Source organism: Odocoileus virginianus, chromosome 29, assembly GCF_023699985.2.
Source record: "Odocoileus virginianus isolate 20LAN1187 ecotype Illinois chromosome 29, Ovbor_1.2, whole genome shotgun sequence".
Lineage (NCBI taxonomy): Eukaryota > Metazoa > Chordata > Mammalia > Artiodactyla > Cervidae > Odocoileus > Odocoileus virginianus.
In genome coordinates, this window is record NC_069702.1 from 608488 (window position 1) to 631031 (window position 22544).

A 22544-nucleotide genomic window follows, 5' to 3' on the forward strand; every position below is an offset into this window, starting at 1 on the left:
CTTCTTATGGCTTACATGCTAACAAAAGGAGACAATAAACAATAGAAATAAGCAAATTATGAGGCATAAAAAGATGAGAGAAGCTATGGGAGAAAAAACAGGGGGGGAAAGTAAAGAATCACAGAACAAGTGCCAAAGGTAGCAGCGGTTACAATTTTTAAATAGAAATTCATCTCATTAAAAAAATTGAAGACTCAACCAGGTAGCCATCAGGAGTAAGCATGTTCATTCATGGGAAGATCAGTCCCAAAGGCCCGAAGACGGGAACATGCCTGGTACATCAGACCAAGAATAAGGATGATTAGAGCAGCTGACTAAGGAAGAGAGTCATAGGAAAAGGGGATCAGAGAGGTCACGAGGAGACAACCCAGGCAGGAGATCCGATAACGGGGGACCGCGTCAGGCAGGAGATCCGATAACGGGGGACCGCGTCAGGCAGGGCCTGTAGGCAACTTGCTCTGGGCAGCTACTGCAGAACGATCACTCGGGCCGCGGTGCTGCGAACAGAGGACAGGGGAGAAGCACTGACGCAGGAGAACCCTCAGTTTGGGCCTATTTGTGACTGAAGTGTTAGCAAAAGCCTTGTCTTTGAGCATGAGAAATTGCTCTTGAATTCAGTTCATATTCTAGCTCTGTTCCCCCGGAAACCATACAGGCAGAAAGCCAGCTGTTACTAGGCAACATTACTTACGGTAAAAATGACCATTGGTGAGTTGTTTGGGATTGAGACAGACAATAAACACCTGGTGAGTGGCTGTAATGCTGGCTTCCCTTAGTTCAGTGGCTCCTATAATTAGGCACGTACCTTGTAGGGATCCAGGAAGCTATGCTCATGGGTTGTTATATAAGACAATGGCTCTTGTGGAACATGGGGCTCCTAAGTAAAGTTAGTTACTTACTATGAGTCTCATCATTCATACCTAGGCTTCACTTGGAGAGAGGAGAGGCACAAAGAACGGAGCTGGCGGTTCTCTGTGTCGAGTGCTAACAGGGACTCCTACCAAAGAGACTACATGATTCTTCTCTGCTGGGAAGCTGTGCTTCCTGTCCCATATCCTCTTAAGCAAACCTGATGTTCAGTGTGGCCCATGGCAACCCATACATCTGTCTAACTGAACCCTAACAAAATGCCACTACTCTCTTGTGATAACCCAGGCAAGAAATGGCAGTGACTTGCACCAGGATGGCAGTGGTGTCCATAGGAAAAAGCAGTAAGATTGCAAATACAATCTGAAGGGGGAGTTCACAGGATCGACTAATGAATAGGATGCAGGCTGTGCATATACTATGTGCGTACAGTAAAGTTCTGGATAAGGGCAAGATTTTTTGGCCTGAGCAACTGGAAAGATGGAGTGAAAAATTGGGGGAGAGAACTGGAAATCAGGAGTTCAAGTTTAGACAAGTTAATTTTGAGTTGGGGTCATTCATCATCACGCTTCCCTCTCAGTGACTCAAAATGGCCACATGTATCATGGGCTCACACGACCACATCCAAAAGAAGGGGTGTGCCTTCATAAATCGAAGGAAACCAGACTCTTGAAGGACTTCTTTTATTCGTCTCCATGCTTAAAGCAATCACTGGCAAGGAGAATGATACTAACAGTATTGACTGAGCAACATTTACCAATTACCTCCTTTGGGTTGGGGAGGAATCCATGAAGCCTGTGAATGACAAATACCTGAACAAAACTGGCCTTAAGAAAGAGAACAATTAGTAACTGCAGTGTTTGTCAAAGGTATTGTCAATGGCTTTAAAAGGACCACCCACACTGATGTTAACATCACTCAGCATGAAAGATCAGAAATTAAATATAGGTACAAAATGAATGAATAAAAAAAAAAATGACCTACTCTCAGTTTCATGAAAAAGACATCTAATCAAATTCTGTGAAATTTCATAACCAAAAAAAAATTATTCTAAATGATTTGAGAAAAAAAACAAAAATAAGAATTTGACCTAAAATCAAATTCTCAGTTATAGAAGACAGAGTAATGTCTTGAGAACTCCCAGCAGTAACTCTGACCTAGACTTTTACACCCAAAAAATCAGTCAAGAAGGCAGAATAAAGACATTTTCGGACATGTAAGAACATTACTTGAGGGTGTTCTTCAGCAAACAAGAATGGAAACCAATAAAGTGGATGTGAAAGAAACAGTGGAAATGATCCAAGAGTGAAATGAAAAAGAAATCCCAGAATGGCAGCTATGCAGCAGGACTAGACAATAATTCATCCTATTAAAACAGAAAATTAGTGAGCTCCATGAAAGGAAGAAATGAATGGATTCTGCTCAAAAGAGAGAATAACTAAAAAGCTGGTTTAATGATAGGAATGCATGTGTTTCTTTTTTCAACAGAAGGGAAAAAAAAAGATATGCAACCAAAAATTCCAACAGAATGCTATCTATCTACAGCTTTTCCTACCTTACTCCTTGCTAAAGGAAACTAACTTTTTTCTTTCTTTTTTTCTTCCTTAAGGTATCAGGTAAGAAACACAGAAATAGAGATGGCAGGCAGTCCCTCCCCCAGATCTATAGGATAAACCACTACAAGTCTCAACTAGTCCTGGAAATCGCATTCTCTTTTGTAAGCAACTGGCTTGAGCAACTGAGGTAAAAGAGCAACTCAGTTTAAGCCGATGAGATTTACAGGAAAGTCATCTGGGGGACTTCCTTCAAGGAAAGCTTGAAAGACTTTCCTCCAAGGTAAAAAGAGATCTGATGGGTGGGAGGGAAGATTTTGCCATAAAAAGCATTATTGGGCAACTGGTAAATTTGAACATGTTCTGTATATTAGATAATAGTACTGGTTTGTGGTAGATATGGAAATCTACCACTCACATCCACAACTCACTACCGGGCGTGGGGAGTGTGGTTAAACTGTAGGCTTCATCAGAGTTTGCTTCAGCCTTCAAGAGAGGGTCTCACTATTCTCTGGAGGGCTCCCAACCCATAAATGAGAAAGACAAGTATACTTGTACAAGTTTAACTACAAGCCAAGCACCTTCTGCCTGGCATAAAACTCTCCTAGTGGACAGTCTTAACTCCAGATCAGCTTCTTGTACTGGCAGGCAGGGTGTCATCACAATCTGACAGCTCCACCTGCCCAATCCTGCTCCTTTCTACTTTGGTACAATCCTAATTCTGGCTCAGCATCTGCTTCCCAGAGATCTCAACCTGTGACAACTGCATTTCCTTAACTCAATCACTGTTCCATGATCACACCTTTTCTTATCTGATATGTGCTGAAGTATTTAAGAGTAAAGAATCACGACCTCTGCAACTTTTTCTCAAAAGATTCACCAAAATAGACAACTAGATCTAGATAAATAGAGACAAAAATAAAGAGGGGAAAAAGCAAGTATAGCAAAACATTTATAACTGATAGACCTAGGTGAAAGACAATTTGTATTACTTTGTAACAATAGTTAAAATGTTTCAAATTTTTCAAAAATATATTTTAAAGGGGGGAAGATTCAAAAGAAGCAGCAGCCATCCTATTCCCTTCCTCCTGCTTTTTAGTGAGTGAAAAAAAAGAGGCCTGGAAGCTACAGCAGCCACTGGGAATAAGGGAAGGGTCAGAACCATCAGATATGTCACCTGTGGGCGGATATTCTGTAAAACGCTGCCAAAAGCAACCAAGATGACACACCAGGAAAAATAAAAAAGCTATTTAAGGAAGTAATGGTTCAAATGTGAAAACATACACACATGACATGATTTTACACAACTGATAGATTACAGGAGGAGGGAATCCATCCGTCTTTTTTTTTACTAGGAATATCATCCTTCTATTGGCATGGGCTCATGATACACATGTAGAGAAAGAAATGTAACCATAAACTCACTATTCCATTCTGCAATTAATATTTGCATGATGATTAAAAGATATATCACCAACATAAACACAAAGGACCAAAGATTTAATTAACGTTACAGAATGGAATGTAAAATGTTTACAACCTTTCAGGATAAAAGACAGAGCTGGTGGAAGTTAGGAGATGGAACGGGAAGGGGCAAAAGGAAAAGCGGTGGAAAAGCAGGATTTCAGTTTGATTCCCATTCCCGTAAGACTAGAAACCGCTAAACATATTCCACTTGAATCATTTTTTTAACAGTTTTTAAGTGAGATAATTCACATACTATAAAATTCATTAATTTATTCATCATTTTTCATTAGGACATTTATCTTTTTATTGTTGAGTTGTAAATGCTCTTTATATATCCTAGATACAAATATTTTCTCCAATTTTGTGGGTTGTCTTTTCACTTTCTTGATGGTATCCTTTGAGTCACAGATGTTTTTAATTCTGATGAAGTCCAGTTTACCTATTTTATCTTTTGTTGCTTGTGGTTGTGTCCTATCTAAGAAGACTTTGCCTAATCCAAGGTCACTAAGATTTATCCCAGTTTTATTCTAAGAGTGTTTTAACTTTAGCTGTTACATTTATATCTATGATCCATTTTTAGTTAATTTCTGTCTACAGTGTGAGGAAGGGATTCAAATCCATTTTGCATGGGGATCTCCAATGCCTCAATACAGCTGAATAAGCTCTTCTTTTCCTATTGTACTGTCTTGGTACTTCAAATAAAAAAATCAATTGATCATAGGGCTTATTTCTGGACTCTCAATACTATCCATACGTACTGACACTTTTTAAAATTAAGCTAAAATACACATAATATAAAATTAACCATTTTAAGGGGCTTCCCTGGTGACTCATGGTAAAGAATCTGCCTGCGATGCTGGAGACCTGGATTCGATCCCTGGGTTGGGAAGATCCCCTGGAGAATTCCCCGGTGTTCTAACAGTAATGGCTCTGGGTTGTCATGGGAGAGGCCGGGGTTTGATCCCTGGGTGGGGAATTAATGACCAAGAAAGAAAAAAGGAAGTCAGTTTCAGAGTATAGATTATTGGAGTTTCCTTTGTGGCTCAGACAGTACAGAATCTGCCTGCAATGTAGGAGACCTGGGTTCAATCCCTGAGTTGGGAAGATCCCCTGGAGAAGGAAATGGCAACCCACTGCGTTATTCCTGCCTGGGAATTCCCAAGGACAGAGGAATCTGGCAGGCTCAGTCCACGGGTTGCAAAGAGTCAGAAACAACTGAGCAACTAACACTTTCATAATCATTTTAAAGTATCCAAGTCAATGGCCTTTACTATATTCAGTGTTTTTCAACCAACAACACCTCTTATTTAGTTCCAAAACATTTTCCAATCAGTCATTCTCCATTCTGCTGGCAACCACTAAATTGATTTATGTCTAAGGATTTACCTATCCCAGATATTTCATATTAACTGACTTATACAATGTCATCATTTGTGTCCAGCTTCATTCTCCAATCACAATGTTTGCGTTCCTGCACTTTGAAACAATTATCGGTACTTCATTTTTACGGCTGAATAATATTTCCATGTACGTATATGCCACATTTTGGTTATCCATTCATTCATTGATTACAGTTAGGCTGTTTCTACCTTTTAGACAAACTGCTTTGTAAGTACTGCTGTGAACGTTCACGTACAAGTGTTTATTTGAATACCTGTCATCAATTCTTTTGGGTATACACACAGAAATGGAACATCTGGGTCATATCACAATTTTTGGTTTAACTGTTTGAGGTCAAACTGTTTTCCACAGTAGCTGTACTATCCTTAACTCCTACCAACAATGTACAAGTGTCTCAATTTCTTCACGGTCTCGTCAAAACTTGTTATTTTCTGTTTTCCGACTCATTTTCAAATGTCACATCCAGAACTCAACACAATACTCCAGGTATAGTCTTGACAATACAGAATTAAGTAAGACTAACACCTTTCCTCTTTTGAACCATCTCCCCCAGTAATCCAGATGATGCTCCTATGAAGTCGCTCTTACAGTCATGTTACATTTTATATCCGTATTGAGTTTATTACAGTAGTTAAAATACCTAAGTTGCTTGTACTCAGCCACATGTCCCTCACCCCTATAATTATGCAGCTATTTTCTGAACTCATATACAGGACTTCACATCAAGACCCATTAAGCTTGCTTCTTAACCTTGACCTACCACTTCAGTCAGAAATATTTTCCCAAAAGTTAACCCTAAAAAATTCATTTAATCCAAAAATTTGATAAACATGGTATAAACATTTTCATTCACATCATTACAAAAATATGGACAGTGACTTTCAGCATGTCAACTAGAAATTTTTCTCCAGCTGTCATCAATTCATTATTCATTTTTAGAGCTGCTACTTAACCAGTCACACTCCCACCCAATTTCAAGGCCATTCAGCTCACAGAGAGACATCTCATAAAATGCTTTAGCTAAAATCCAGTTATAGTGGATTCAGTCTCTTGACCCACAGTCTAATAAGCCTATCTAGAAAGTAAGATTAGTCTAACATAACTGTCTTTAGTGAGCCCATGTAACACCATCCTTCAAAAATGTAATCATGGTCAGTGTTTTTAGTACTTATAACACAAGGAACTCAGATAAGATCATACTAAGTTTCCAATCATATTTTGAAATTTAAAAAATAAAATACAATGGAAAAGCAGTATGTATCACTTAAGGCAGTATGGATCACTCAAAACAGCACAGGGAATAAAAATGTTTCGTGTTATACTCCACATCATCAAGACAAATATGTTGCCAATTTACTGTACTTTACATTTATAAGTTTTTAAAGTTCTACAAGAGTTTCTTCTCAACCATAAAAAGTTCAATAGGAAAAAAATATCTCTCCCATTATGTATTCACAACATTAACAAAATAATTAAACAGGTCAATTTTATAAGTTTTCTGTTTCTAATAACAGATTATCTTATTGAAACCAATTTCCCCAGTTCCTTTAAGAGCATACTCCGAGCTCGAAAATCTCTGTTACAAAGCCTTCCAAGATTATTCCAGTCTAACATAGCTGCTACTTTGCCCTTTCATGATGCCTACAATGCCTACCACTCACCTGTCACTCAATCATCTGATACTTGGTAGTTACTGCTGTTAACAGTTTGATAATTATCATCTATAATAGGGTCCTGCCGCGTTCTTTTCTAACTTCATCACAACCAACATAAAAAAGGTAAGCACTCTGACTCTTTTATTAATTTATATCACACATATTATAAACCTATAAAGAATTAAAATGAAATTATCAGATAAACCTGAAGACATCTTAGGATCCTCTGGTTCTTCTCCTTCTGAAAGGGGAAGACTAGGTACAGAGAAAGAGATGTTGAAGCAGACAAGGATAAATACAGCAGGTGGTGTTCACTTAACTTCTAAAATGTATCAGGTAAGCTCTGTATCGGCTTCCTGTTGTTGCAGTCAAAAATTTAGTGGTAACAAACACATGTCTTACAGTTCCAGAAGTCAGAAGTCCAAAACAGGTCTCGTGGGGCTAAAATCAGAGTGTCGACAGAGCTGTGTTCCTGTCCAGAAGCTCTCAGGAGAGCCCCCTCTCTTGCCTTTCCTGGTTTATGGACGCTGCCCACTTCCCGTGGCTCACAGCCCTCTTCCATCTCTGTCAGCAACTCTGTCTCCAAAGTCACAACGCCTGGGTTTCTTCCTTCTCATGATGCCATCTCTCTGATTCTGACTCCACTGGCTCCTGCTTCTTTTAAAGTCCTGTGATTCGTGCACCCCAATGTTCATCACAGCACTGTTTATAATAGGCAGGACATGGAAGCAACCTAGATGCCCATCAGCAGACGAATGGATGAGGAAGCTGTGGTACATATACACCATGGAATATTACTCAGCCATTAAAAAGAATTCATTTGAATCAGTTCTAATGAGATGGATGAAACTGGAGCCCATTATACAGAGTGAAGTAAGCCAGAAAGATAAAGACCATTACAGTATACTAACACATATATATGGGATTTAGAAAGATGGTAATGATAACCCTACATGCAAAACAGAAAAAGAGACTCAGATGTATAGAGCAGACTCGTGGACTCTGTGGGAGAAGGCGAGGGTGGGATGTTTCGAGAGAACACCATCGAAACATGTATATTATCTAGGGTGAAACAGATCACCAGCCCAGGTTGGATGCATGAGACAAGTGCTCGGACCTGGTGCACTGGGAAGACCCAGGGGGATCGGGTGGAGAGGGAGTTGGGAGGGGGGGATTGGGATTGGGAACACATGTAAATCCATGGCTGATTCATGTCAATGTAGGACAAAAACCACTACAATAGTGTAAAGAAATTAGCCTCCAACTAATAAAAATAAATGAAAAAAAAAAAAGAAAAATAATAATAAAGTTCTGTGATTACATTAGGTCCACCTGTTTCTAAAACCCTCACAACTCCATTTGTGCATGTTGGAGAGGGAGAGGGATATAAAAGGAAATGTACAGAAAGTAAGGCTTTTCTTGACCCCTACATGAACCAGATAGCATCACGGACTCAATGGACATGAATTTGAGCAAACTCTGGGAGACACAGGAGGACAGAAGACCTGGCCCATGGGGTCGCAAAGAGTAGGACACGACTGAGCGACTCAACAACACCACATCAATTAAAATCACAAAATTCTCTCTCCATTCCTTACTTTAGAGATCTCTCTGCATGATTTTGTTTAAAGAGGGGGTTTTTAAACCTCTACAAACCATGCCACATTCCATTTAGGTTCATAAGAAACAAGGCTAAAACTATGTGAAAAGGTGACACATTGTATGTGAAAATTGAACAAGTCATGTGTCACTGAATCATCTCGTACCTATTTTAAATGGATTACAGAGTTTAAGGTCATAGATTCTTTCCCAATTTGTACAATTTTAGGCTCTTGGGTTGAACATGTAAATTATTTTTATGACTATTCCAACAATTCAGATAAATTCCCCCAAAGTATAATATAGGGAACTACATATTATCAACAATTTAATATGTCTTGACACATATAACACATTATTTTTCAGGAAACCATCAGCCATAGGGGAACATATCCTATTTTTTAAAAAAAGGTTACTGGGTTGATATGACCGACGTCGTCCAGGTGTCCCTGCTCATCTAATGACGAATCGTAAGGATGCTCCTCGGGCCTTCCCCGAACACCTGGGTAACAATAATTATCTTTTCATGCACTGAAAAAAGGCTACAGATACATGATGGTGATAGGGAAGTGATGTGTGATTGACAGCAGAAACCTTGCTGTTAAATGATTGGCAAATGTCTTGAATGAACTTATACCTCTAGAGCAGCCGTTTTTCATCTTTCCTGGGTCATGTCCTCTGTTTTGAGAATCTGAAGAACCTATGGATTTCTCACTAAAAAAATGCACATGAGCACATATTCAAAACTTTTCATTTAACTTATTTTATTGCATTTTAAATCTACTGCCATTACAGACCATATAAAGTCAGTCTTTGGAAAGATATCTGCAGGTCTCAATTTTTGGTTTTATGCCAAAATTTGTTACACCCAGAAATAAAATTCAAAGTATGCAGTAAAACAAACCAAACTTCATAATTATTTCAACAAACAGATACCAAAGTAGTGATGGCTGCTGGAGGTACTGCCTCTGACACCAAAGTACAGTTCTATGAGAAAACCCACCTCTTTTGCAGAATTCTCCAGGGAGAGCTGGGGAAAACATAGGTGTAAGAGAGAAAGTTTACGTCCAGACAGTAAAGAGAAAACTGACTGAATTTAATGAGTGTTTCCCAAAACAGTAACACTTTATACTTGTACATATTTATAAATACGGGAAGGCATGATTTCAAAACTTGGGAAATAAGATAAATGTAAATATTTGGGGGAAAAAAATCATACCAGACCTCACCAGACCTACTATTTTCCTGCTACTTAGTCATGCAAAAATGTATTAAGTTCAAAGTGGAGTAAATACAACACTCAGAGAGATTCTCAAGCCAAGTAGATAAAAAGAAAATACTAGAAGATATAATGAGCCACCTCCCCAGATGGCTCGGTGAGTAAAGAATCCGCCTGCAGTGCAGGATATAGAGGATCGATCCCTGGGTCAGGAAGATCCCCTGGTGAAGGCCACGGCAACCCACTCCAGTACTCTTGCCTGGAGAATCCCATGGACAGAGGAGCCTGGCGGGCTACGGTCCATGGGGTCGAAAAGAGTCACACATAACTGAAGCGACTTAGCACACATGCAGAAGATACATTACACATGTGATCTTAAATTTGAAATTTAATAATATTCGGTGTGTGAGATTGACAACAGTACCCTCTCCTGGTCCTGCGTCACGCTGCTTAGGGCATTTACTATGCTGGATATGACAGATCTGCCTCACTCGACCTCCCACCTGCCTATGGGCAATTAGAAAGGGAGCTTCTTAGTTGTCTGGGAGGCAAGCACAGTTGTGGAAATATGAGACATATCACAGCATCATCCCAGCATCCAGCCCCCAGCTTCTTGGGTAAGGAGAAGCAGGACAGCAGGAACACCAGCAGCAGAGGTTTTTGGGTTTGACCTCCTAACCCTGCGCTGCAGCTCGGGGTCTGTCCAGCAGTTTCCAGAATGTCTGGAGGCAAATGTTAACACGGCTGTGGAAGAGGTGGCTCCAGGTATGGATTCCAGCACAGCTCCTGGCATGCCCTCTGAGCTACCCTGGTGGGTTGCCTCTGCACTGATCCCCTAAAACCTGCTGTTAGGTACTTTAACAATTCTGTAAGCACCTAATACATTGCATGAAATCTCTTCAACTTAAAATATCCAGAAAGGCTTCTGTTTGTGATGTTGAGACACACATTTGTTGTTCAGTTGCTCAGTCATGTCTGACTCTTTGCAATCCCACAGACTGCAGGATGCCAGGCTTCCCTGTCCTTCACCATCTCCGAGAGGTTGCTCAGACTCGTGTCCATCAAGTCAGCGATACCATACAACCATCTCATCCTCTGTCATCCCCTTCTCCCCCAGCCTTCTATCTTTCCCAGCATCAGGGTCTTCACATCAGTTCTTCGCATCAGGTAGTCAAAGTATTGCAGCTTCAGCTTCAGCATCAGTCCTTCCAATGAATATTCAGAGTTGATTTCTTTTAGGTTTGACTGGTTTGATCTCCTTGTAGCCCAACGGACTCTCAAGAGTCTTCTCCAACACCACAGTTGGAAAGCATCACTTCTTCAGTGTTTAGCCTTCTTTATGGTCCAACTCTCACATCCATATATGACAAATGGTAAAACCACAGCTCTGACTATATGGACCTTTGTCAGCAAAGTAACGTCTCTGCCTTTTAAAATGCTGTCTAGATTTGTCATAGCTTTTCTTCCAAGGAGTAAGCATCTTTTAATTTCACGGCTGCAGTCACCGTCCGCAGTGATTTTGGAGCCCAAGTAAATAGTCTGTCACTGTTTCCGTTGTTTCCCCATCTATTTGCCATGAAGTGATGGAACCAGATGCTATGATCTTCAGTTTTTGAATGTTGAGTTTTAAGTCAGCTTTTTCACTTTCCTCTTTCACCTTTGTCAAGAGGCTCTGGAGTTCTTCTTTACTTTCTGCCATAAGGGTGGTGTCATCTGTATATCTGAGGTTATTAATATTTCTCCCAGCAATCTTGATTCCAGTTTGTGCTTCATCCAGCCCGGCATTTCACATGATGTACTCTGCATATAAGTTAAATAAGCAGGGTAACAATTACTGCCTTGGAGTACTCCTTTCCCAATTTGGAACCAGTTCATCATCCCATGTCCAGTTCTAACTGTTGCTTCTTGACCTGCATACAGGTTTCTCAGGAAACTGGTAAGGTGGCCTGGTATTCCCATCTCTTTAAGAATTTTCCAGTTTGCTGTGATCGACACAGTCAAAGGCTTTAGCATAGTCAATGAAGCAGAAGTAGATGTTTTTCTAGAATTCCTGCAGTTGACAGACATCCCCTCTGGGAGAGGCGGCAGTTTCACACCCTGGAGGGGTTGTCTGGGTTGTCCTCACCTGTTTACTCTCATTAGATCACAATGCACTGCAGAATGCATGGCCCAAGCAAGAATACCTGCAAATCTCAGTAGAATTATGCTATCATTCACAGATGAATTTTTAAATTTTTTATAAAGAAAGGCAGATTAAACATAGTATTAATACAGCAAAATACAAATAAGCAGTAAGAAAATGGAAGAGCTGACAACTGTTACCAATACCAGTGCGTCATAAAAAAACCAGAAGGTAAAAATGTGATTATCTTGTAAAATGTAAACTATAAAACTTTTAGAAGAAAACACAGGGGAAAAAAGTCTTTGAGACTTAGGACTAAGTGAAGATTTCACATATGACACCAAAAGTACAATCATAGAAGAGAAAACAATGATTAAATACACTACACGAAAATTTAAAACTTTCTTGCCTCTTTAAAAAAAATCCTTGTTAAGAGGATGATAAAACAATCTGTGGATGGGAAGAAAATCTGTGCCAATCACATACCTAACAAAAGACTTACATCTTGAATATATAAAGAACTCTCAAAACTCAACAGTGAAAAACAAACTACCCAATCTGCTCACTCGGGAAACAATTTGCCCATGAGGGAAAGGCAAACCAAAACTACAATGAGGCATCACTACGCAACTATTATAAAGAGCAAACATTTAAAAACAGTGAAAATAACCAAATTCTGGCAAACATATAGAGAAACTGGATCTTTTGTACACTGCTATTGGGAATATACAGCCACTCTGGAAAGTAGTCCGGCTGTTTCTTGTAAAAATAAATACACACTTACAACGCAACCAAGCAATTACACTCTTGGGCACTTACACCAGAGAAATGAAAACTTAGGTTCACACAGAAAACCTGTATACAAATGTGCACGGTAGCTTTATTCGTCACAGCCAGAAGCTAGAAGTAACTCATGCTCTTCAACAGGTGAAGAGTTAAACTGTGTACTGTGACACATCCATACACTGACCCTACTTAGTACTAAAAAGAAATGAAATACTGATACATATGATAGCTTGGATGGTTCTCTAGGGCGCTGGGCTGGGTGAAAAAAAAAGTTCATCTCAAAAAGTTACATACAGTACAATTCTATTTTAACATTCTAAAATGACACAATTACAGAGATAGAGAACAAATTATCCCTTGCCAATAAATAGGGATGCAGAGGGTTGGAAAAGAGAAGACCTTGAGCTACATGATGGAGTTTCTCGGCAGTGATGGAACAGTACTGTACCTTGATTAAGGTGGTGGTTAAATCTAGACATGAAATGTTATCAAAGTGCACAGAATTATACACACATACACATGAGTGAGTGCACTGAAAACCATGAAATCTGAATACAATTACTTAACAGTATTGCACTAGTGTCAGTTTCCTGGTTTAATGCTGTTATAAATAAGTTGTGTTATATAAGATATTACAACTGAGGGACACTGAATGAAGGTTACACAGGAGTCCTTGTATTATTTTTGCAACTTGATATGAATTTATAATTACTTCAAAATAAATTTTTTTCAATCATCCTTATTTTTAAAATTACTAATATTTTAGGTAGGATCAAAAATATAGAAATAACATATTTTAAACTGCTCTAAAATTTTTTCATTTTTATCTCATTGTTTTTGGCAATGTCTTACTATGTACATAATATTACAGCATATAGTTTTCAACAGACAAACACATACTGGGAATGCAGACACATTTTTTTTATGCTGTTGGAGTAAGACATAAAAGTTTCACAGACTTCAGTGACAGAAGTTATAATAATCTAAGACTGTCTATTACATTCTTTTTACTTGGGCAAGCATATGTTAGAACAGGAAAAACACGGGTTTGAGCATCAAAAACAACTCAATTTGTAACCATATAAACAAGTCACAATCTCATCCTCATTTGTGAAATACAGAAGTTGTATTAGATCATTCCCAAGGACAGTCTAGCTCTAAAAACACTATGACTCCATGAGTTCTACAATAGGAAAAAGTGAAACAACCATAAAGAAATGTACGACTAAAACTCTAACCAGTATTTATTGAAACTATCACTATGGATTCAGTATTGCCAGGAATATTAAACAAAGACATAGTCTAAGTCATCATCAACACAAACACAGAAAAGTGCATCAACAAAGATAATTTTAGCTCAAAGAAAACAGATTACCAAAAAATCCTGTTTAAATATATACAGATAACAGGTACATGTGACTATTTTACATGCAATCTCACAGTTCTTTAAAGCCTCTAATTCCTGCCCATGGAATTATATTAGGTTCTGAATTGCAACAAATAATACACCAATGCATACAGATCTCCTGGGGCACAAGTTTGCAGGTTGGTATATCACAAGAAATGGACTATCAAGACATCCAGAAAAGAATTACTTTCCATCCATTTAATTATTCTCCATCTACTTGAATTAGACTTAATAAGATGGAATTTTAAGACATTCATTATTCAGGGCAAGTTAAACATCTACAAGGTGATTATACCACCCTGTTAAACCACCTTCTGCTATGCAGAAATACCACCTACCTGAAACAGAGGCCAAAACCAGGAACGAAGGCAACAGTCTTCTAAGCAGTAAAAACACAACAAGGTCCTACCACTAAAGCTCTATGCACAGCACGTTCTTTGGTTTCTCACCCAGAACCTTCTATCATTTTTATCCACCATTCAACAGTAGCTATGGGTTCTATTTTCCTATTGCATGGAAAATACCAAATTAGAAAGATGAGTTAACTACTGCAGGTGGGTGTAATGAGAGCAAACAAAAAGATACAGTTAACAGTAAAATAATAAGCAAACCTACCCCTCAAACCAGACATGATTTAGAAGGAATAGTTCCACCAATGAACAAAAATATGGTGATCTGTATATTGCTAATTGAGGAGATTAATGACTGGAGATTCTACAAATACATCATTAAGAGTTCATTGACATCCAAGACATATGAATGGAATCACCAAAGTAGTACTTTTTTTTAAAAACAGTATTATAGATGGCATTATCCATCTTAACTTTTCTAATGGAGAAGAAAATTGAAAATCACATTTAAATTATCTTCCCAGCATTCTTCAGTACTGAACTAAATTACATCACATCTAATGTTACCATGAAATAGAGACATACCAAAACAACAAAAGAGGACAAAACACAAGGAATCCTGAGAAGTTGAAATATCATGTTGAAATCATGAAGGCAACAAGGCATACCTGTGAATGTGAACTGTACTGCAGGAAATGAACAAACTAGTATCCTGTCTTCAATTCCCAGATGGTCTTTAAAAAAAAAAAAACCACCACCATCACGTCAACCTCTCTGAAGTATGGTTGTTCTAAAATGCAATGTATCTCACAACCGCTGTCACCTAACAGCAAGATTTACTTGGTAAAAACTGTATGTTGACATTTCCTAGAAAGATCAAGAATGCAGTGGCATCAAAGTGTCTTAGGTTTGATTAAAAATGGTCATTCAAAATACCCTTTAAAAAAAAATGACCAGAAGTCTGTAAAAGTACAATCAAAGGAGAATGACAGAAAATTTTCAAAAATAAATTACATCATTTTACTTTAAAAGATAGTATATATAAAGTACTTATCACATTACTTATTAAGTACTGAATAAATGTGGCTACTACTATTATTAACAAGCTGGAAAATAAGGACTGGGAGCTGATGAAAACATCTGTGATCATAGTGATCAGGCAACCAATAAACACTTGCTAAGTGCCTACAAGGTCTCCAGCAGGGCAATACAGGTTCATCACAAGCAACTTAAACAGCAAGTTTATTTACCTCTGATCAAATAAATGACAAGATGCACAATACCTTCTAAGCCAGTAAGGTAAACATCATACTACATTCTCCAATGACTAGAACTTAACCAAGTACTTTCAACTTCTTTCAAAGCACTGTCCTTTATTTAAGTCCAGTATGCAGAACTCAAGGAATAAATTATTCACTTGTAGAGAGTCACCAAATGATTAAATGAATATTTTTAAAAAGCATCACCAAAATGAGTGGGTTTTTTTCTTCCTTTCAAAATGAATCTTGTGATTTTTATAGGGGGAAACAAAATGCCCTCCAGGTTTAGGTCGAATAAGGATTTAGATAAATTTCCTCTTAAGGAAAATCTTTCTAAACTTGGAGCACCCTCTCTACTCCTAGGATTTATGAACATTACAGGGACAGATTTATATAAGAATACACATTAATTACAATGTTATCTTTCATTTATAGTAAATATCAGAAGAGCCAATGTACAGAGATGTAATAGAGATTAGCCGTTGCCTGGAGCTGAGGAAGGTCAGGAAGGTGATGAAAGAGTTCTAAAACTGGTAGTGACAGAAGTGCATGACTCCAGAATACACTAAAAACCACTAACTTATACAATCTAAATAGGTGAATTGTACAGTATGCAAATTATATCTCAAGCGGTTAAATTTTTAACTCTTCAAAACTCAACAAATCACACTTGCTACATTACGAAGTCCATGGGGCGTATCCTCCGTCTACCTCTCTCTTACCCAGCTGACTCCAATCACTGACAGTCCTACAAGGCCACTTAACCAATTCTTTCTCCACAAATACAAAGATCAAGCAATAGAACAGGTTTGAGAGGGAAGGAGGCAGTCCATTTTGTAAAAGCAAGAAATACTTCACACTGTATTTTAATACAAGTGATTTTTCAAAACAATTATTTTCATGCCATACAAAAAAAAATACTGATAAAGATATCTATTTATTGTAGCATTATGAGTTTAAACTAAGATGATCACATCTGGTCCCATCACCTCACGGCAAATAGATGGGGAAACAGTGGAAAACAGTGACAGATTTTATTTTGGGGGGGGGGGCTCCAAAATCACTGCAGATGGTGACTGCAGCCATGAAATTAAAAGACACTTACTCCTTGGAAGGAAAGTTATGACCAACCTAGAAAGCATATTAAAAAGCAGAGACATTACTTTGCCAACAAAGGTCTGTCTAGTCAAAGCTATGGTTTTTCCAGTAGTCATGTATGGATGTGAGAATTGGACTATAAAGAAAGCTGAGCACTGAAGAATTGATGCTTTTGAACTGTGATGTTGGAGAAGACTCTTGAGAGTCCCTTGAACTGAAAGGGGATCCAACCATTCCATCCTAAAGGAAATCAGTCCTGAATATTCACTGGAAGGACTGATGCTGAAGCTGAAACTCCAATACTTTGGCCACCGGATGTAAAGAACTGACTCACTGGAAAAGACCCTGATGCTGGGAAAGATTGAGGGCAGGAGGAGAAGGGGACAAGGGGATGAGATAGTTGGATGGCATCACCAACTCAATGGACATGAGTCTGAGTAAACTCTGGGAGTTGGTGATGGACAGGGAGGCCTGGCATGCTGCAGTCCATGGGGTCGCAAAGAGTCGGACACGACTGAACTGTTGAGTTTTAAAGAATGTGTTACTACTCTATCAGCAAACTAGGAATCACCTACTAGGATAGAGATGTAGTATCATTTTGGGGTCTATGAAATGTATGATCCCTGGAGGGTATAAGGAAAGATACATCAACATTTGCATAATTTCACAAATATTCTGCCTCATGGCAATAACAGTGTTTGAAATTAAAAAAAAAAAATTTAGAACTCATATATTTATTTTCACAGGCTAAATGGATCCCCACCCACCTCCTACGGAATACCAGGTCTGTCTGCTAGGATACTTTTAAAGAAACTATACAAAATGATAAACAAGGCTGAACAACACATCTAAGAGTGCACTTTGAGCACACTATTTTTCATCCACATGTACCACTCTGTCTATTTAAGGATCCTACTCAGAGGAACTCGTGGTGAAGACAAATTTCATCATCCTATCCTCAGTGCCTACATGGTACACAGATTAGGGAGCAGTTCTCAATAAAAACTTGCTGAATAAAAAGAGATTTCTTGCCTGATTAGCCCTACTGGCTGCTTGCAGCTGGGCTTTCTATTTAGGAACTTTTGGAAAACATTTTTCCTTTCTGGGCTGGCTTAAAGAAGCACCCAGAACAACAGAATCTTATCACCTTCTTCATCAGCCTAAGATGTAGCTCCCTTTTTATAATGAGCAACATTAAGGGCAGAGTAACACCTCTGCATGTGAACTGATCAGGAACAAATACCTTCCTGCATTCCTTCTGGGGCTACAACAAGATGTGCCAGTTGACAGCCTCAGAGCAATTTTTAAGGCTCTCTAGAGATGAGAAGAATCAAGACATGAGAAGAAATTGGGCTTACGGTATGTACTCCAAAAACATTTTAGGGTAAAGACACTTAAAATGTTCAGGGACACATATTTTGACCATTTTTGAAATGATTGTGATTCTTACGGTCTACAATCATAGACTTTGTTTTGAACACAAAAATACTGGTGGAAGCCTTGTTTCTTAAGAACAGGTAAAAATATAATTACCGAAGCTGAAGAAATTAATAATAATTTCATTATATAAAATAAAAAATAAACAAGTGTATAAAATTGATTACCTTTCTCCATTTCAGTAAATGTAACTTACTAACTAAAATTTTCAAGTAAGACAGCTTAAGGCATTCCTATTTGAAAGTAATAAAAAAAAGAAGGGGAAAAAACTGGAATTAAAAGCCAAACCATGATCAATAGCTATAATGTGATGAAGGCAATTTCATGGGGGATATTTAGTTTCTATTTTTTTTTTCCATTTATTTTTATTAGTTGGAGGCTAATTACTTTACATCATTACAGTAGTTTTTGTCATACACTGAAATGAATTAGCCATGGATTTACATGTATTCCCCATCCCGGTCCCCCCTCCCACCTCCCTCTCCACCCGATCCCTCTGGGTCTTCCCAGTGCACCAGGCCCAAGCACTTGTCTCATGCACCCAACCTGGGCTGGTGATCTGTTTCACCCTAGATAATATACATGTTTCAATGCTGTTCTCTTGAAACATCCCACCCTCGCCTTCTCCCAGAGTCCACAAGTCTGTTCTATACATCTGAGTCTCTTTTTCTGTTTTGCATATAGGGTTATCGTTACCATCTTTCTATATTCCATATATATGTGTTAGTATACTGTAATGGTCTTTATCTTTCAGGCTTACTTCGCTCTGTATAATGGGCTCCAGTTTCATCCATCTCATTAGAACTGATTCAAATGAATTCTTTTTAATGGCTGAGTAATATTCCATGGTGTATATGTACCACAGCTTCCTCATCCATTCGTCTGCTGATGGGCATCTAGGTTGCTTCCATGTCCTGGCTATCATAAACAGTGCTGCGATGAACATTGGGGTGCATGTGTCTCTTTCAGATCTGGTTTCCTTGGTGTGTATGCCCAGAAGTGGGATTGCTGGGTCATATGGCAGTTCTATTTCCAGCTTTTTATGAAATCTCCACACTGTTTTCTAAATGAGTTTCTAAATTACACATTTTTTTCTAACAATATTTTACAGTGAGCATGTGAAACTGGTGATAAGGAAGAAACTGGATTTTCCTTTAAACACACATATACACTTTCCCTAAATAAAACAATATGAAATTTTTTTTTTATGGTTTTCCAGAAGCTGTGGGGTTAATAAAACTACTCAAGCACTTTAGACAATAGTAAAAGGGGCTGGGATAGGAGTGGGGAGGGAAAGTTCCAACTTTTGTTAATGCTTTTTACCAAAGTTCAAAATCTAATGCAGAAATACACATATAAGCAAAGCATGGCTTGAGCTGAAAAGGACTTTACAGGAGCAAGAGAAAAGAACCATTACTTGGGGTTAGAACAAGAGAGCTTGCAGACAAGGTAACATGAGCTGGGTTACAGGGAGGATCCCACTGATGAAGTAACAATAACTGAAATTCAGAGTGCATGCTCTGCCCCCCAACCAATATTTTACATATTAAAAATAGTTCAAGTAGTGAACATACACACCAAACTTTATTTTTATTTTTAAAAAATATAAGATTTGCTACATAAAACAATGAAAACCTTCCTACATCACCTAAGTTTTTAACAATTCCACTATTCCTTTACCATTTTGGCATGAATCCTGTGTCCCTGTTACTATGCACCTGTTACTGCAATGCGATACACATTATCTTTTCCCAATGGATGATAATTTTGCATCTTCCCCATTAATCTCCATAACTTTGAGAGTAATGATTGTCATCCATTTCTACTTTATGTTTCCATAATACTCCTCAAATAAATGGATACTCAACAGATGTTGACAGATTAAACCTAGTTCTAATAATTGGGACAACAAACAATCACCATCACTACAGATGTCTGCGGATCAAATACTATTAACAACGAAGTCACACTTTTGTACACAGAACAAAAAGCAACTAGATTAATATACCTTCCCCTAGACACTAAACCAACTGCTGGTCTTTGGTGTAACTTGTTCAGAAAGGTGTTTTTAAAAAAAAAATAAAAATAAGCCTCTCAAGCAGCCTTTACAGAATATTATCTTTTTCTGTCACAAAGACCTTAGTAAACAAATCCATTTACTGGGCACTAGAAATGTATTAGGTAACAGAGTGAATCTGCACAGAAATAGAGGACAGTTCTAGTTCCCAGGGATCTCAAGGGACACTTCACAATTCAAGAAAAGCCTTGGCAATGTGTATATTTAAGACAATGTGTGTAAAACAATGTGAAAAGCACACAGGAAAAATATGTTCTCCAGGAAACACAACCTAGATATTTCAAAGGTAATTCTGAGTGCTTTCTTTATATGTAATCTTTTAAAAGTTCCGCAATTCTCTCCTTTATTGTTTAAATAAGCTGGTAAGTGAACAAAAATAGAATTTTGGAAACTTGCTTTAATCTTCTACTTTCTATTATGAGATGGAAAGGAAGATTATGCTAGCAAGCTTGCCTGACATACTTATCAAAGGAAAGGAGAAGAAAGGGGAGCATTATGTGTACAATGCCAGATACCATCAAGATTACTAGGAAAGATCATGTGTTCTTATGTCTACACTTCCAAAATTCTATAGGAAGAGTAAAGCATCTCTCAAACATTATTCTCTGAAATTGACTTTTAGTTTCCCAAGTATAGTTTCTCTGTTGTTATTGCTGAGCCTGTGAAGTTATGTTATAATGCTTCACACCACTCATAAAGTTACTAAACAGTTAATGAACACTTCGGAAAGTTGTTATATTGCTTAAACACACACACACAGACACACACACACACCAATCACTGGGCCAGAGGTTCCAATAAATTCAGTCTTCTAAAGAAGCGGTTTTACAAAATAACTCAGAATGGAAGAAAAGACAGGATGGAATGCTATCTTTGATAATGAGTAGCCAAAAAGAGACTACATAATAACACACCCACCGCAACTTTGTTTATAGGCTTGTAACTTGCACATGCAAGTACTCTACAAAGTATTGCACAAGAAACTGTCAAAAATGAACGCTCATGAAAATATTCCTTTTCTAAATTAGGTTTCTAACAAGGATGTACTGTTTCTAAATGTAACTTCTTTAGCAAGTATTGACAGGTATGTGTATTAGTCGCTCAGTCGTGTCCGATTCTCGGCGACCCCATGGACTGGAGCCTATCAGGCTCCTCTATCCGTGGAATTCTCCAGGCAAGAATACTGGAGTGGGTTGCCATTCCCTTCTCCAGGAATTGACAAGTATAGAATAGCACTAATGCTTAAGATGGAGGAGGAAAATTTATCTTACGTTTATCAATAGTACAAGCTGCTGTTACTAACTAGAATCTCTATGGGTTCAGTAGCAGAAACTAACTTTACGGAAGGTATCTGCTCGGCAAAATAGTTAAACTAACTTTGTTTCTATCAAAATTCTATTTTTTCCGCCTAATCCTATAGACCCTAGCAATCTGAAGTTTTTTGTTTTGTTTTGCAATATTTCTTTTTCCTTCCACAAGAATCTCCGCCAGTCGGTCGAGGTAACACTTTCCCCAGTTCAAAGGTGAAGGCAAATTCTCTCTACGAAGAGCTCCTGCTCATCAGCACCCCTCCCTTTTTTTTTTTTCCAAATTATCTTGACCTAAGAGAGGTTAAAGCTCCCTTACAATGCAAATCCACAAAAGAAACTATTTTAGGTGCCAGGAATGAAACTGGGATGGGAGGAAAAGTCCGACAGAGATGAAGAACCACTTGGTCCTAGAAGTGAGCCTTTCCAAAACGCAGGAAACGATGTTTTGCCCAAAGAACCTGCCGCCCGGAAGCCATAACTTCCATCAATAGGCAAAGAAAAGTTACAAAGAGCTCAGCACCCAAGCAGCTTGCGCGGGTGCGGAGGCTGGAGAGCTGCAAAGATGCTCCCTGGCCCCGACGGGTGGCGGCTGCGGGGTCGGTGGGGCAGACTCGGATCAAGCAGGCACCGACTCTGGGGGTGCGCCGCCGGCCTGAAGCAGCGCGGGCACGACGCCCGCATCCGCACCCCTCCCCACGACCGCGAGCAGTGGGCGGAGAGACCAGAGCAAAGGAAAAGCAGGACAATGCTGGGCCCCGCTGGCGACTCTGCACTCTCCTCGGTCCCCAGCGCCCCTTCGCGCCCGGGGTCGCCAGCTGCCGCGCTAAGTTTGCTTCCCAGCCCTGCCTTCATGGCCAGGGCGGCAGAGCGGTGGCCGCCGACCTCCCTCCGCCTCGCCGCCTTCCTCCTCGCGGGGCGGCTCCCGCGAGTCCGCGA

The 22544-nt window shown here is 38.9% G+C and overlaps 1 protein-coding gene across 3 annotated transcripts in view; it reads right to left on the minus strand.

Moving 5' to 3' along the window:
- Positions 1 to 22544, minus strand: part of FRYL (FRY like transcription coactivator) — a 297672-nt gene that overhangs the window by 230625 nt on the left and 44503 nt on the right. The window lies entirely within an intron of this gene.